This window comes from Giraffa tippelskirchi, chromosome 8 (genome assembly GCF_054371585.1).
Source record: "Giraffa tippelskirchi isolate mGirTip1 chromosome 8, T2T-mGirTip1v1.2.pri, whole genome shotgun sequence".
NCBI classification, from domain to species: domain Eukaryota; kingdom Metazoa; phylum Chordata; class Mammalia; order Artiodactyla; family Giraffidae; genus Giraffa; species Giraffa tippelskirchi.
In genome coordinates this window covers 73,175,181-73,190,684 of record NC_137282.1, presented here as the reverse complement: position 1 = coordinate 73,190,684, position 15,504 = coordinate 73,175,181, and the positions used below count along the sequence as shown (strand labels likewise).

At 57.4% G+C, this 15,504-nt stretch overlaps 1 protein-coding gene across 2 annotated transcripts in view; it reads right to left on the bottom strand.

Moving 5' to 3' along the window:
- LOC145518928 (uncharacterized) overlaps positions 1 to 15,504 on the bottom strand; it is a 480,773-nt gene that overhangs the window by 57,675 nt on the left and 407,594 nt on the right. The window lies entirely within an intron of this gene.

The following is a 15,504-nucleotide window of genomic DNA, read 5'->3' as shown; positions in this document are numbered from 1 at the left end:
CACAGGGCTGCAGAGAGGCTGCAGAGAGGCACCGATCCACGTGCACCAGTCTTAAAGCAAGTTCAGGGCAAAAGAGACAGCATGTGGTCATTTGTTTCAGTCTGCGTGCTTTGCCAAAAGACAACAACAGAAGAGGTAAATCTGAAATCACATCGCATTTGTGGAAAATTCTGAAAGAGATGGCAATACCAGACCACCTGACCTGCCTCTTGAAAAACCTGTATGCAGGTCAGGAAGCAACAGTTAGAACTGGACATGGAACAACGACTGGTTCCAAATAGGAAAAGGAGTACGTCAAGGCTGTATGTCGTCACCCTGCTTATTTAACTTATATGCAGAGTATATCATGAGAAATGCTGGGCTGGAGGAAGCACAAGCTGGACTCAAGATTGCCGGGAGAAATATCAATAACCTCAGATATGCGGATGACACCACCCTTATGGCAGAAAGTGAAGAGGAACTAAAGAGCCTCTTGATGAAAGTGAAAGGGGAGAGTGAAAAAGTTGGCTTAAAGCTCAATGTTCAGAAAACTAAGATCATGGCACCTGGTCCCATCACTTCATGGGAAATAGATGGGGAAACAGTGGACACAGTGAGAGCCTATGTTTTTTGGCTCCAAAACCACTGCAGATGGTGATTGCAGCCATGAAATTAAAAGACCCTTACTCCTTGGAAGGAAAGTTATGACCAACCTAGATAGTATATTAAAAAGAAGAAACATTACTTTGCCAACAAAGGTCCATCTAGTCAAGGCCATGGTTTTTCCAGTGGTCATGTATGGATGTGAGAGTTGGACTATAAGGAAAGCTAAGCGCAGAAGAATTGATGTTTTTGAACTGTGGTGTTGGAGAAGACTCTTGAGAGTCCCTTGGACTGCAAGGAGATCCAACCAGTCCATCCTAAAGGAGATCAGTCCTGGGTGTTCATTGGAAGGACTGATGTTGAAGCTGAAACTCCAATACTTTGGCCACCTCATGCAAAGAGCTGACTCATTGGAAAAGACCCTGATGCTGGGAAGGATTGGGGGCAGGAGGAAGATGGGATGACAGAGGATGAGATGGCTGGATGGCATCACCGACTCGATGGACATGGGTTTGGGTGGACTCCTGGAGTTGGTGATGGACAGGGAGGCCTGGTCTGCTGCGGTTCACGGGGTCGCAAAGAGTTGGACATGAGTGAGTGACTGAACTGAACTGAGCACTTTTCTCCAACATCTGTGAGCGAAGACATGGAAAGTGGCAAAAGGTGGTCCCATGCCCGTGTTGGTTCTGCACTGAAACCTGAGGATGCACAGGAGAGGGTGGATGGGGTGCCCTCTATGTTAGGAGCCCCTGGGACTTGCTGGGACACAGACAGAGGCGTGCCTACACTACTCAGGCGCCACAGTAGCAACACCCACAGGCATTTTCATTCACAGATTTGGGGGGAGCACTTTATTTTCATGTAGCAAAGCTCACGGACCAACATAAAACCACAGGGAGGAAAATCTTTCCAGTCACAATACAAGGGAACGGAATGTGCCATCCTCAGTCAACAAGGTCGAGCTGGAGGAGAAACGTGTGGACGCTGCCGTCTGTGGTCGGCCCAGTGACGCTGGAGCCCAAGAAGGTACGATCCCTCACTGCTTCCACCTCCACGCCCTCTCGTAAACAGTGATGCCGCTGACACTGAAACCGTGAACAACACGCTGAATGGAAGAAGGCCTTTGCCTCCCGTCCCCGCCTGCCTTGCTGCCGGCACTGCTGGCGTTTCCAGGGCTTGTGACGCCTGCGCTCCGTGCGGCGACTGTTTCTTCCCTCCGTCAGCGGTCTCACTCCTTGGACGCCATCTTGGATCTTCAGCTCTCATTTGAGGCATGTTTTCTAAATTAAAGTTTATGTGTCTATATGTTACAAGTATTTCCTGCTGTGTTCCTGTATTTTAACTTTTTTGACAATGTATTTTTGATCTGTAGAAAGTTGAGTCTTATGTTCAGCCAGTTATGTGCTTTCAGTAACACTCCTGCATTCGAGTTTGGGGTGAGGACCTGGCCTGGGTAGCAGGGGGACCGAGGCAGAACCGGGGACCTGCTGGCGCCTCCCACGCGGCCACGCACCCCGGGGGAAGCAAGCACGCTGAGCCAGTTGTTTCTGCCTGAGTCCCAATCATCGGGGGATTTTACACACTAGAGAAACCACTGCACCCTACAGAGAATCCTGTTTCAATATGAAAGCTGTGTTCTCCTCCCCTTTGCATCAGTTTTAATGGTGCTGGAAAAAACGCAGGATATTTATAAACATGGCACATTCCTGAGACTGTGCCTGGAGATACGGGTTCATCTTGAATGTTAAATGAATACGGACAGAGTAAACAGTTTCAGACACCCACCAGACTCACGAGGTGACAAAACACAACGTTAAAGTAATTCATGGTGAGTCATGAGTTCATGCTTCTCTTCAACACATCTGTGTTCATGTGGTGTCTCGGTCCTGGGGAGGTCGAGCACCTCCTCAGCTCCTCTACTATCCAGTCCTCGTGTCTTAGCTGTCTAGTAGATGTCAGCATTTAACGCCCCGGTGTACCGCCCCTCGGTGCTGCATCTGTGCAGGTAACTGGAACCCAAAGGGCACCTGGACCCACCGACTCCCGAACACGGGCTCCTCCCAGGAGGGCCACCCCAAGCAGACCTGGGAGCAAGGCTCAAACCGTTGCTCTGCAGCTAACACCTCACCATCCTGCTCCACCCATGACATTCTTTATTCATAGAAAGGGTAGGTCAGGGCTTCCCTGCGGGCTCAGAGGTAGAGTCCGCCTGCCAATGCAGGAGACACAGGTTCCATCCCTGGTCTGCGAGGACCCCACGGGCTGTGGGGCAGCTAAATCTGTGCGCCACAGGTACTGGGCCTGTGCTCTAGAGCCCTTGAGCTGTAACTACTGAAGCCCGCATGCCCTAGAGTCTGTGCTCTGCAATAAGAGAGGCCACCCAAATGAGAAGCTTGCACACCCCAACTAAAGAGTACCCCCTACTTGCCACAATGAGAGAAAAGCCTGCATAGCAAAGAAGACCCAGCACAACAAAAACTAACTAAATAAAATTATATATAAAAAATAATAGGTCAATGCTACCAACATTTAATATTTAATAATATTTCCAAACAAGGCCATATACCTTGGTGGTGAATCTCCAGTGCAAGTCCCAGGGACAGGGCACGTGGGGGTGGGGGGTGTATCCGCATCAGGGTTTGGGGGCTTGTATCAGCACCACGGACAGGGCACAGGTATGCAGGCATGTATCAGCACCAGGGACAGGGCACACAGCCTGGGAACTGTATCAGCACCAGGGACAGGGCAGATAGTGTGGGGACTGGATCAGCACCAGGGACAGGGCACACAGGGTTGTATCTGCAGGCACTTGGGAATGAGCCTGAATCCAGCAAGATGCTCACTGCAGCAGGCGTGGGTCACAGCTGCCCCACAGCTACTGTGAGCGCAGCCATGAGGGACTCAGGCCTCGCGGCCTGCAGAGTTTGGACCCCAGCTTGACCCCGTGGCTGGAGATGCATGCCCCGGATGCAGCAGCAGCTGTGGAAGTCAAGCCCGTCCCATCCCTCCTGCCTCACGGAGTCATTAACCTCTGGCTCTGTTTTCTTCCTAGAGGGCTATCGCTGCAGTAATGTCAGAGGACACACTATAAACACGCTTGTTTAGCTTTACAACAACTCCGTGGCAGGTATTACAAGCCTCATTATACCGACAAAAAAAAAGGCTCCAGAAAGTCACATGCTCGAGTTCGAAGTGCCTGTGCCCCAACCTGCCAGAGAGTCGACTCATGAAACAGCGACAATCGCCTGTGCGCTGTCCTCGAAGATCATACACAGATGAACGGCGCTGACACACACAATGCAGAGAGCCATGAGGACCACAGACAGGCATCGGGCAGTGCGTCCTGCTATACTGACAATCCTATCACTAAAGGAAAGCACGTATTTTAAACCAGTTACTTTGTAGTTTAAAACCTATTTTCTTAAAACAATCGCGATGGCTTTTCATATTAAAATGTGTCAAACAGGAGAGTTCAGATTAAAAAATGGAAGTAATATCAGAAATGCTTTTCAAGGAAGGGAGAGCGCCTGGGGTGAAATAGTTTCTGTAATTTTGAACCTAAATGTCATCTCTAGATTTTAGCAGCTGGGACAGGAGAGCAAACACCACCATGTAGCAATCACTGGTTGATGAAAGAAATCCAACAGGCTCATCTGGAGAAGAAAAACAGATGACCGAGTCCACCCAGAGGGCTCGTAACCCTGCACCTTCAGGTAAAGGATAGGGCTCTCCAAACCTGACGTCACATGAAGTTCGCAGGCCCAGGAGTCCCCTGGTGTCACCTCTGCCACCTGCTCCCTGCTCCGTGGTGATGGTCTTTGCAAAGAGCCAGGTAACAGGTGTGTTCTGGCTGTTCCTCCCCATCACCACCTTCCTCAGTGTCAGTGTGGAAGCGGCCGAAGTGGCTGAGTGGAGGGTGAGCCCTGCTTGTCCAGGCATCAGGACCAGCAACACACCTTTGCCAGAAGTGGCAACATTTACTCCAACAGAGGTACACACCACATTGTGCAACCAAGAAGGAGCTGCCCAAGTTGGTGCTGTGCATGGTACCAAGGTGTTCTCAGGACAACCTGATGAGGATGTCCTCTCCTGCAGGGTGGGAAGCTGAGGCACAAAGCGGTCTTAGAACTTGCCAACGGCACCCAGCTGGTGGGCCCTGACCTCTGAGTCCAGACTGCAGGGTTTACCCACATGGGCCCCGTGGGGAGGGCAGGCTCTGCTCCATCTGTGGGTGGGGGGGGGCGGGCGGGAGAGCTCTCTGCACAAGCGGGGGCAGGCCCGAGGGTGGGACCACCCTTAGTAGAGAGGCTGGCCATGTAGGGTCGGGAAGCTGGCAGGTGGGGAAGCGAGGCCACATCACAATCACTGATGAGACGAGCAGGGCAGGGGCTGCAGCGTCGACTTCAACAAGTGGGAAAATGAGAACAAAACAGCAGTCATTCTCACAACCATACACGAGAACGTGAAGATTCAGGGAGGAGTGCTCTCAACGCCAGGATCAGTCTTGTAACTTCAATGTTTTTTTTTTTTAAATCACCACAATGTCCTATTTTTTTCAGGCTGCAGGCAGGGGAATCTTGTCACAGGCTGGTCCTGGACCTGGAGTCTGAGCCCTCCCCTGGGAGTGGGACAGGGTGCGGGTGGGTTTGTTAACAGTAGTTATTGTTACGAGCTGAACCCTGACCTCCAAACTCCTGTGAAAGCTCTGACCCCTGGATGTTAGGATGTGATATACTTGAGGGACCTCTGCAGAGGGATCCAGTGAAACGAGCCTGTCGGGGGTGGGTCCCGGTCCAGTCGGACGGCGTCCTCACAAGCAGAGGGGCTCTGACACACTGCCATGCAGCCGACCTCGGAGGGCACTGCGTGTAGGAGCCAGGCCTCCAGAGGAGCCTCCCCGCCCTCGCCTCGACCTCAGTGCCCAGCCCCAGGACTAGAGGACACGGCGGCTCTGATACTCAGCCGCACGCCCAGGTGTCTGAGTCTGTTCAGACCGCTGCAGTGACACCACAGCCCGGGGACTACGCCACAGTCGTTGATGTCACTCAGGGCTGGAGGTGGACATCCGAGGTCCAGGCCCCAGCAGGTTCAGTGTCTGCTGAGGCCCCTCCGAGGTTCTCACACAGGGGAAGGGCACAGATCCCATCATGGGGCCCCACCCTCATGACCTCTCCCCTTCAAAGGCCCCTCCCAACACCACCCCATTGGAGTTTCGTTTCAACCTGTGAATCTGGGGACAATGTGGCATTCTGTCATGACAGCCCTTGCAAACTAAGGTGCTTATCTCATAAAATAAACGAGCGTGCAGCCTTGACCAGAGGACAGTGGGTTCCCTGAGGCTACTGACTCCATCAGACACACCACAAGCATTGCTAATGCTTCCTCTTGCCCTGGAGCACCCAACATCCCTCTGCATGGACACGCGGCTCAGGTAAGGTGGGAGTCAGAGATCACGCATCGTGTTTATCAAGATGTGCAGCTTGGCCAGGTCTTGGGGAGCAGGTAGGGCTAACTCACAGGTCCTCACTCCACGGATGCCAGAGAGAGGACTGGAGGGACACTCCTGGGAGGTGACCTCAGAGCCCTTGGGGTATCCTGCCTGCCTAATAAGAGAGTCTGTGCAAACTCGGGGCCTCGGGCCACGCCAGACGCCGCTAGGCGCCTCATGACTGACTCCCGGGAACCCCGCACACAGGCCCGGCGCTTCCTTGTGCACTCTGCCCTGGAGGACCACCAAGCACAGCTGTGGGAGGACCGTCTGGCCCGATGGGCTATGCTGTGCTCTCGCGGCCTCGGCCCAGTGCCCCTGGGTCTCTGCTGTTAGCCTTGCGCTGTGACAAACCATAACCATCTCCCACCACATCACCGTGCCTAAGGGTAGTCGTGGAGACCCACTGGGGGAGAGCAGACTATCAGCTACTAAGAAGTGGTTAACGTGTACATCTCAGTCCAAAGAAATATGAGAAACGAGTAGAGAAGGAATGGGGCAAGCGCAGGGCTCTCCCCAGCACCCACCCTGTGTTAGTGCAGTGGCTGCCTAACCTTCAGGGGAGGGGGCTCCTGGACCTACGGCACCTGGCTCAGCATTTCGGTTTCATAGCCAAGGCGCTGCACGCTGCCCAGAAGCAGCCTGGGCTGAACACATGGGGAGTGGAAGCGCCGGGCCGGGGTTTTAAAGCAGCGCTTCAGCTCAGGTGATGGGGAGAAACATCAAATGCAGCACAGAGGACTCCACCGGCATTTGCACAAACCCCGTATCCTACAAGCTCGTTAATTTTCATTCTCAAGTTCTGTTTGGTCACTGCAATTAGTGTTAAGGGGGTGTAGAAAGGCAGAGATGGGAAATCTCGTCAGCTTGGCACTGGCCAAAAATCCTAGCGTAAATCCCTTTATCGACTGGTCCATGTCAGGATTCTAACCCTGAAACACACAAGCCGATTTGATAAAAACAAAAACAACACACACACAGAAAGACTCTGTAAAATTCAGCTTTTTTAGGAGCCCATGAGATTCACTCATTTGTACCCAGAAAAATCCCAGTCCTGGTGGAGTTGTCATCCAGTTGCGGTCCCTGATTCCAGGCAAGAATGTCCTCTAGACAAGAGTCGTTTATGTTTAGGGAGTCCCGCTTGAGTGGCTGGCTTGACACACGTGCATACAGTGAAGTGGCTGCTACAGTCAAGCCAGTCAGCACGTCCGGCTCACGTGGTGACCGCTGTTGTGGTCAGAGCCTCTGAGACCCGATGCAGAACGCATGTCCAGCATGCTGACCCACAGTCAGCACGCAGGGTGGTCATCTCGGGCTCGCCCATCCCACGTCCCTGTGGCTCTGTTCCTGACACCAGCTCCTCTTTGGCTCCCCGATCCCAGGCCCCTGGTCACCCCCATCTACCCTCTGCTTCTACATGTCGGACAGTCTTAGATTTCACGTCTAAGTGAGCCCACATGATTTTTCCTTCATGTGTCTGGTTTATCTCACGGGGCACAATGTGTGCAAGGTCCATCCCCATTGCTGGGAACGGCAGGATCGCCCTCCTTTTCACGGGTGAATAATGTTCCTGCGTGTGCCCGGGTGTGGTGTGTTCTTTATCCACGCACCCATCCACAGACACGGGAGCCGTGCCCCATCCCGGGCTCCAGTGTGAACGCACCTCAGCAGGACTGCCTTCACCGCGTGCTGCTTCAGTGAGCGCATGGTGGTGTTATGTCCCGCGTCCACGCAGAGGGAAGACCAGTCACCACCTGAAGCCCCCTTGGTCCCCAGAGGGCAGGCAGGGATGGGGAGGTGCCCGACACCAGCCCCTCCCGCCAGAGCTGGTTCCTGTCACGATCACAGCCCGCCTCCTGGCTCACCTTCACCAGGGGACTCCTGCTCAAGGGGCACTCAACCGAGACCTGCCCGGCCCCCTTGGAGCCACCGTGGCGGAGCGCGGAGTGGTCTCGCCCCGTTTCTGTCCGGGCACAGACGCAGGGCCAGGGTCATCAGGAGAAAGTGGAGGGAAATGTGAGCACAGACGTGGCCACTCTGTGAGCCGGGGCACGAGCAGCGAAGCTGGAAACACAGACCCGAGGAGGACGCAGGGGAGAGGGCGCGTTCACGTCGCAGAGACGCTTCACTGATTGAAAAGGAGGGTGAAGACGTACTTAAGGGGGGAATACAGTGTGGACTTTGGAGTCTCAGGAAAGGCTGGGGTGAGTGGGTAGCGAGGGAGGGGGGCAGGACGCTGGACTTCAGAGATTGTGGTGACCACAGGAAACATAAAATGCACCCCAGTGGCATTTCCACTACAGCGGCCTGTTGTAAGGAGCAGAGATGCCTGTGTGTCTCGTGTGCACAGAGATGCTTGCTGCGGGAGTGTGCGTGCAGAGGGTCTGGGTGCAGGATGCTCGGGGAGAGGGTCATCTCCCCAGACACCTTTGCCCCGACCCCACCCATCAGATGCAGGGTTGTGTGAATGGTTAAGGGCTGCTGAGTGCCAGCCCAGCCTCGTGTCCACGCGTCCAGTCCTCGGGCAGGGAGGTGACAGGACAGAGTCACAGACCACCACCGTGGGCCCCGCTCACCACTGGCAGTGCCAGGAATCCACTGGGTTGACTGGAAGAACACGCGAGGCTGGACTCCAGCTGGAACCCAGCTGGAACGTCTGTCTCTGAGCCCCTCGCAGCCTGGCTGCAGCCCTGCAGGCCTGCTCCTTGGGGCCACTGACCAGCGTGCCACCCATGTGGGCCACATGGCTTCTGGCAGATGCTGGGGACGCCTGCGAGATGCCAGGCCCAGCCGGACGAGCAGAGCAGAGGATGGTTCACTGGGCCCATAAACCCCAGTTCAGCCGGGACACAAGGCCCCAGATCCTGCCCTGGTGGGCGTCACCCAGGAGGTCCTGCAGGGACTGTACAGTCCGTGGGCACTGTCGCCTGACAGCCCAAGAGAGCACGCAGAAAGGGCGACTGTGCGGATCCGCGATGCGCCACCCCTGCCCACCTCGGGTCCTTCCTGGGCCCTGGGACTCGGGCGGCACTGGGAGAAGAAGGGCTGACTCCACGTCCTGTGAGATGCGCCAGGGAGGAGGGATTTATGACAATGATGCTCAGTAACCATTTGGCACCAAAGTAGTTCTGCCTAAGACCTCTCCAAGGAGACTAAATGTTCTATAAAAATGAAAACGTGCCAGAAGAATTAAACAGAGCTCTCCTGGAAAATCCTGGTGGATGCAAAAAAAAAAAAAAAAAATGCAATTTTTTTAAACACAAAGCAAACTATTTGAAGCTGTACTTTGCACGTAGCCCTGGGTGTGACGGTGTCGGAGCAGGAAGCGTTGGAGGCGTTCCTGCCACCCTTTACATGGGTAACACGATGCTCGCACAGGTCCCTGTGAATATACATACTGTCTGTGGGTCACAGGACCCCAGAGGAAGATAGAAAGGTTTGACTTTTTATCTACTATCAGGACGTCTGCAGAACTCCGACCAGAGTGCTGAGAGACAGCCCTTCTCACACTCTCTGGGCTGCGGTGCCGACAGGGGACGGGGGAGGAGGGCTGCTAGGAGCTCAGGCCTGCTGCTGCGCCCCGTGCCAGCAGGTCCCGCGACCTCCCCAAGACTCGGGGTTCTCGTCACTCAGTAAGGGTGTGGCGTCGCCTCCCAAGAGGGGCAAAGCCTTAAAGGAGATGATGCGCTGAGGCCCCTGCTCCAGTGTCCACAGCAGTGAGGGGACAAGCTGAAGGTGACCATGTCCTCACTGGGCCTGGTTCCTCGTAGGAGCCTCCCTGTGGCCATTCAGATTCTGTCCCCAGGGGCCCTTACACAGCTTACGTCTGCTCCCATCACGACCTCTGTGCTCCTGGATGGGCACCCGAGGTCACCCCAGCCCATGCAGTCTCCAGGCTCCCAGAGTGGGCAGGCAGAGGGGTAGCGCGGGGAGCCACTGTGCCCTTCTCTCTAAGCCTGCCTGTGCCGGGGCTCCGGGTGGCCAGGAACAGCTGGGCTGGGGCTGCCGCTGCAGGGGACAGGGGCAGGAGGTTGCCGTGGGAACACCCCCCCGCCCCCCCCGCCCCCCGTGGCAGCCAAACCACAAGCTGCAGACCCCACGGTCTTTTGGGGCGGGGGGTGGGGGCAGAGGGGGGTGGGGTGTCTGCCTCCCCTGTCAAGTCTGCAGACTAACTGGGAGCAGCGTCCTCAATCCTACGGGTGCTTTTAAGGAAGATTAAGTGGACAATGAAGTATGACTGAGAAGCCTGCCTCCACAAGTGCGCGTCAACAAACTGCACTTGAACTCCTGAAAGTCTGTGCCGCCCAGTGCATGGTTTGCAGGTGTTTTCGGGGACAGAAGACGCAGGACCACCAGCCCAGGCAGGATTCGAGGCCCACAGGTGTCCGCTGCCAGCCTGCCACCCCTGACCACCGTGGCCTTCAGCTTGGGAGACTCAGGTTTGCAGTTGGAAAGCTGTTAGTGTTCACTGCTGTCAACTTCTCCTTTGCCCTCAACTTGGTGGCTTGTAGGCAGCTGGACAGAATTTCCAGAACAGCACCGAGGAGCAATCTGGCCCAGCTTTGCGGACACCCCTGCCCACCCCTCAACATGGACTGCAAGGAGCCTCGAAGGGGGCTCTGGTGGCCAGGTGCCCCCCGGCATGTCCCGGATCCGTGAGGGAAGCACCCCGCTCCTCAGTGGCGCCCTCCTCTGGCAGAGCCCGCAGCCTTGTGGGTCAGGTGGCTGGAGCCCGGGTGGGGGTGGGAAGAAGCCCAGACCCCGAAATTCTGTGCCTATGCTGCTGTCAGTCTGGGGCACCACCCCCGCCCTGCTCTGACCCCGGCTTCACACGGCGGCTGCAGGCGGGAATTGTCTGAAGCGGTGTCTATGCCAAGCCCCACGGACGTGGGTGCAGACCCGCCTGGAGCGAGTAGGGGAGCTCAGGGACCGAGGCCCACGTTTCTGGTCGCACAGCCTCGCTGCTGCAGCTACAACCACATGGCACAGGAGGTTCCTGTGACGCAGGGTCCTGTGGATGACATGACCCTGCCTGCAAAGACACTTTGGGGATGTGAGGCTCCCATTCAGGTGTGTCTGCAGGGAGGGCCCAGGAGGGCAGGGCCTGAGGGACCTGGGCCCAGGCCTGCATCCTGAGGGACGCTGTCATGCAGGTGCCGGTGGGGCAGGGGGCTGGGGGGGGGGCTGCATCAGGGACACTGGTGGGCTCTGAGCTGCTAAGAACACCCGCAGGAGGCAGGGGAGGCCCGCTGCTCCCTATGAGCCCGAGCCCCATGAGGACGGGGCCGTGGCTGCTCCTCTGTGTCCTCAGGACCTCAAAGGACACGTCTGACAGCGGTGGGCTCAGCAGTGGGAGGAAAGTGCTCGTGGAGGCCTGGCGCAACAGGGTCGCTCGGGAACCCGCCTGCCCATTGTGCAGAAGCTCAAGCCGGGGCAAGGACCACTGTCCCTTCAGCCCTGGGAGTCCTTGTGAGACCACGTCACCTGCCAAGCAGTGGATGCTTGTCCTTTACCTAAACTCTCAGCCTCTGGTTGAAACGCCCGCAGCGAGAGCACCAGGAAGAATAAACAAAACGACAGCATCAGCAGCCCTTTCTGGAAACCCTGTGCTTGCAAAGTGACTTTGGGGCGAAGACAACTGGAAATCCAGATGACGGCTATCACATGACCTTGTTATGTTTAAAAATACCCTCGCCGTCTGCACGGAGATAAACTGATCACTCAGCCTCTCCTCGAGCTGTGACCACTGCTCACTCCCCAGTGTGGCCACGTCCAGAGCTGGGCACCCCACCCAGTCCACCAGGGACATGTATGGACGCTGGGGCACAGACAGCTTGATGTCCCCCAGCCCCAGGCTAACTGTCCACTCCCCGGGGACATCACGCAGGAAGTCCCAGGGCTTCCTCCATGATGCCTGGGACCCTCGGGTCAGGACTGGGCTCCACCCCTGCTGCACCCCCACCCTCTTCCAGGAGCTGCGGGGGAGAGTCTGCCTTCAACAGGTGGCTCTGGGACGCTCGCACTGTAACCAAGGCCTCTGGACAATGGTGAACACTGAGCCACTATCCTGTTCACGGGAACACGCAGACCCCGGAAATGGGGGTGGAGGTCACCGCCCAGCACACACTCCAGGGGGCCGGGTCAGGAGGAGGGACCCCGGGAACGGGGGTGGGGGTCACCGCCCAGCACACACTCCAGGGGGCCGGGTCAGGAGGAAGGACCTCGGGAATGGGAGATGGGGGTCACCGCCCAGCACACACTCCAGGGGCTGGGTCAGGACGAGGGACCCCGGGAATGGGGGTGGGGGTCACCGCCCAGCACACACTCCAGGGGCCGGGTCAGGAGGAGGGATCTCGGGAATGGGGGTAGGGGTCACCGCCGAGCACACACTCCAGAGGCCAGGTCAGGAGGAGAGACCCCAGGAATGGGATGTGGGTGTCACTGCCCAGCACACACTCCAGGGGGCCGGGTCAGGAGGAGGGACCAGGGTCTGAATTCTCCTGTGAGTCTGTCACCCTGTGCCCTCGGGTGGGTTTCCAGCTTCTCTGACTTCCGTTTCTTCACGGCGCAATCTGGAGAATTAAGTGCGTTTCTGGAGGCTGAGCGTACAGCATGCTGTCAGGTCCCAGGAGAAACAGCACGTTGGCTGTTTGCCACAATCTGGGGTGGCGGCCAGAAGCCCCGCACAGGGAGGGGTCCGGGGGGCTCATCCCGCCCCAGGCACGTGTCCTGGACCCCCAGGAGTGCAGCCCGCGGCTGGAGGGGCGCACAGGCCAGCCCCTAGGAGCCCTGACGCAGTTTTCATGAGAGTCGCATGCATCTCCCCGCCTCCTTCTGTGATCATCACCTTTCTCTGCAGGTGAACAGGCGATGCCCCAAGATTCAGGCCGCAGCAGCCTTTCTGTCTATGATTTGTAAAGTCACGAGCTGCTCCACCTTCAGCTCTCCGCTCGAGTCTGGTGCTGGCCCTCCCCACTCGAGCATCTCGGGGAAGGCGGCCCCATGCCACCCCCTCGTCCTGGATCCAAGGGGCCTGCCCCCCACCCTGCCAGGACACACTGCTGGCTCAGACTCAGATGGCCGTGCCTGCAATGGCTTCTGATTCTATATGTTTGTCTCTTTTGCCCAAGCAACTTCACTGAGTTCAACCAATTTAATAAAAAAACTCCATGTATTCTCAAAGCTGATTTCAACATATTCTCTTCTTTATATTCCGACCCAGCTGACTGCATGCCTTTTTTAAGAAAAAACACTAGCTGACAATTAAAGGTGGTGTAACTGACCTATAAAAGCCTGTGCACACTTGATGCTCACGGTCTGGTGAGTCTGGACATGTCGACCCGCCGTGACGCCACCGTCTCCAGCACCCCTAGTGTTCCCGGTGCCCTTGGCTTGCTCTGAGGCCGAGCCCTCCCAAAGCCTGACCCAGTGACACGGCTCCAGGCTCAGTTCCCTGGACCTGCAGCTCCCGGGGTGCCCGTGTCCACTGACGGTGCCTGCGTTCGGGCTCCCTTGTCCAGAGCCGGGGTTTTGGGGCAGGAGCCTGGGGACGGCAGGGACGTAGGGAGAGCCCAAGGGGCTTGCAGGCTGGCGGGGTCAGGAAGGCGAGGGAGCAGGCAGCTGGGGGAGGCTTGGGGGGGGCGCCGTCTGGAATTTCGGGTGCCCAGAACACGGGGCATCACCTGGCACCGACTCTGGGCCCTGTGCACGCGCTGGGCTGGAGGCGGTGGACCCTCCCCTCTGACCCCGCCAGTTCTCTGCACCCCTGCAATGTGCCCAGGCTGGTGAGCAGCGCCTGCACCTTCCGTGACAGGTTTTCTTGTCAGGGAGCTGGGCTCTCAGAAGGAACAAGACTGGCTCTTGAAGGAGAGGCGGGGCAGGGGGGAGCATTGCAGAGCGGCCCCCGTCAACACCGTGAGGCCTCATCAGTGCCTGTGAAACCGAGTGACTGTTCCTGACACCACCCAGGCCAGCGGGTGCTGCTTCCTGGCACAGACGTCCTGGGAAGGAGCACCGTGGGCTCCTGGGAGCACCAGAGAGGTGCCCCCCTGACTGAGTCCCTGAGCCCCGCTGCTCACCGCACGGGCACTGGCTGCCCCGCGTCTGCTGCGGCCTCACTTCTGGCCTCATCCTGGAGCTGATTTTATGCTTGGCTGTTAACAGTCAGTGGGAGCTGCCCCTGCAGCCGTGAATGGTCCTGAGCTGCTCAGGGAGACGCGGGGGCCTGGGCTCTGGGGGGAGCGCAGAGCGGGCTCCAGGCTGGCAGGGCCCAGAGGGAAAGGGCACCCTGGTGACGGAGCTGCTCAGAGCACGAGAGGCCAGGAGGGAAGGGACGTGCGCACGTGTCCTTTACGGGGTGGACACACAGGGACATACACACTACTACACAGGTACGCGTGATTACACGCAGCCTATGTTACACCGGGACGCCAGGCGGCTGGGGTAGGCCAGCAGTGTGTGGGCATGAAGAGGGGGCTTCAGGATGCTCTGGCCTGGCTGCCTGCATGCCCCCGCCCAGCTCTCCAGACAACAAGCCCTCAGTGACCTCGGAGCTAATGGAGGGACCCAGCTAGGAGGCAGATGTCCTGTGGGATCAGCATGGCCTGAGAACAGACCCAGCCCCGTGGAACCCACCCCAGACACCGCCTCGCCTCAACTCGCTCCTGGATAAACATGCTTACAGACACCTGAGGAGCCGACGGGAGCAGAGCAAGTGCACATCTTCAGCGTCAGGACCCGCGGAAAGTGCAGCCATTTCCCTAGGTGGAGAAGACACTAGTCCAGGCGTCATTCACCCAGGACAACGTCACAGGACCACCATCCGGAGCGCAGCACACACAGGGCCTGCCGTCAAGGACCAGGGGTAGAGAGCAGGGACTGAACGCAGGAAGAGCTCACGGAGAACGTCCAGACCACAACGTTCCAAGTCCCCAGGAAGGCCTCCGGGAAAGAGGGGCTGGGAGTGTGCTGATCCCCTTCACACCTCCTGGGAGGGATGGCAGGTTTACACGTATGAGGTGGTGTGAACAGAGGTGAGGCTCCAGGGGAATGAATGCACCCCAGCAGGGGAGCAGGGCAGGTGAGGAGAGAAGGCAGGGCACCCACTGAGAGCAGTGACCTCGGGAAACTGGATTCTACGTCCTGTCACCCCAGGGACGCTGTGCTGGGGACTCACGACCCTGTCTGTGCATCGCCCGTTGGGTGCTGTTTGCATCCGTCAATTGTGAATTAAGCCTTTGCACCATCCCCCACCATGCTCTGCGATGGTCCCCGATTATCAACAAATGGAAGTGTCGGCCGTCGGCCTCAGAGTGGAGGACCGGCTGCTCAACACAGTCCTCAGGGCCGGGCTCACGTCAGGACGTGCAGCCCTGGTCAGCATCATGGCTGCACTCGCCCCGGACGCACACTGCCGACGACGCCCTGATCCCAGC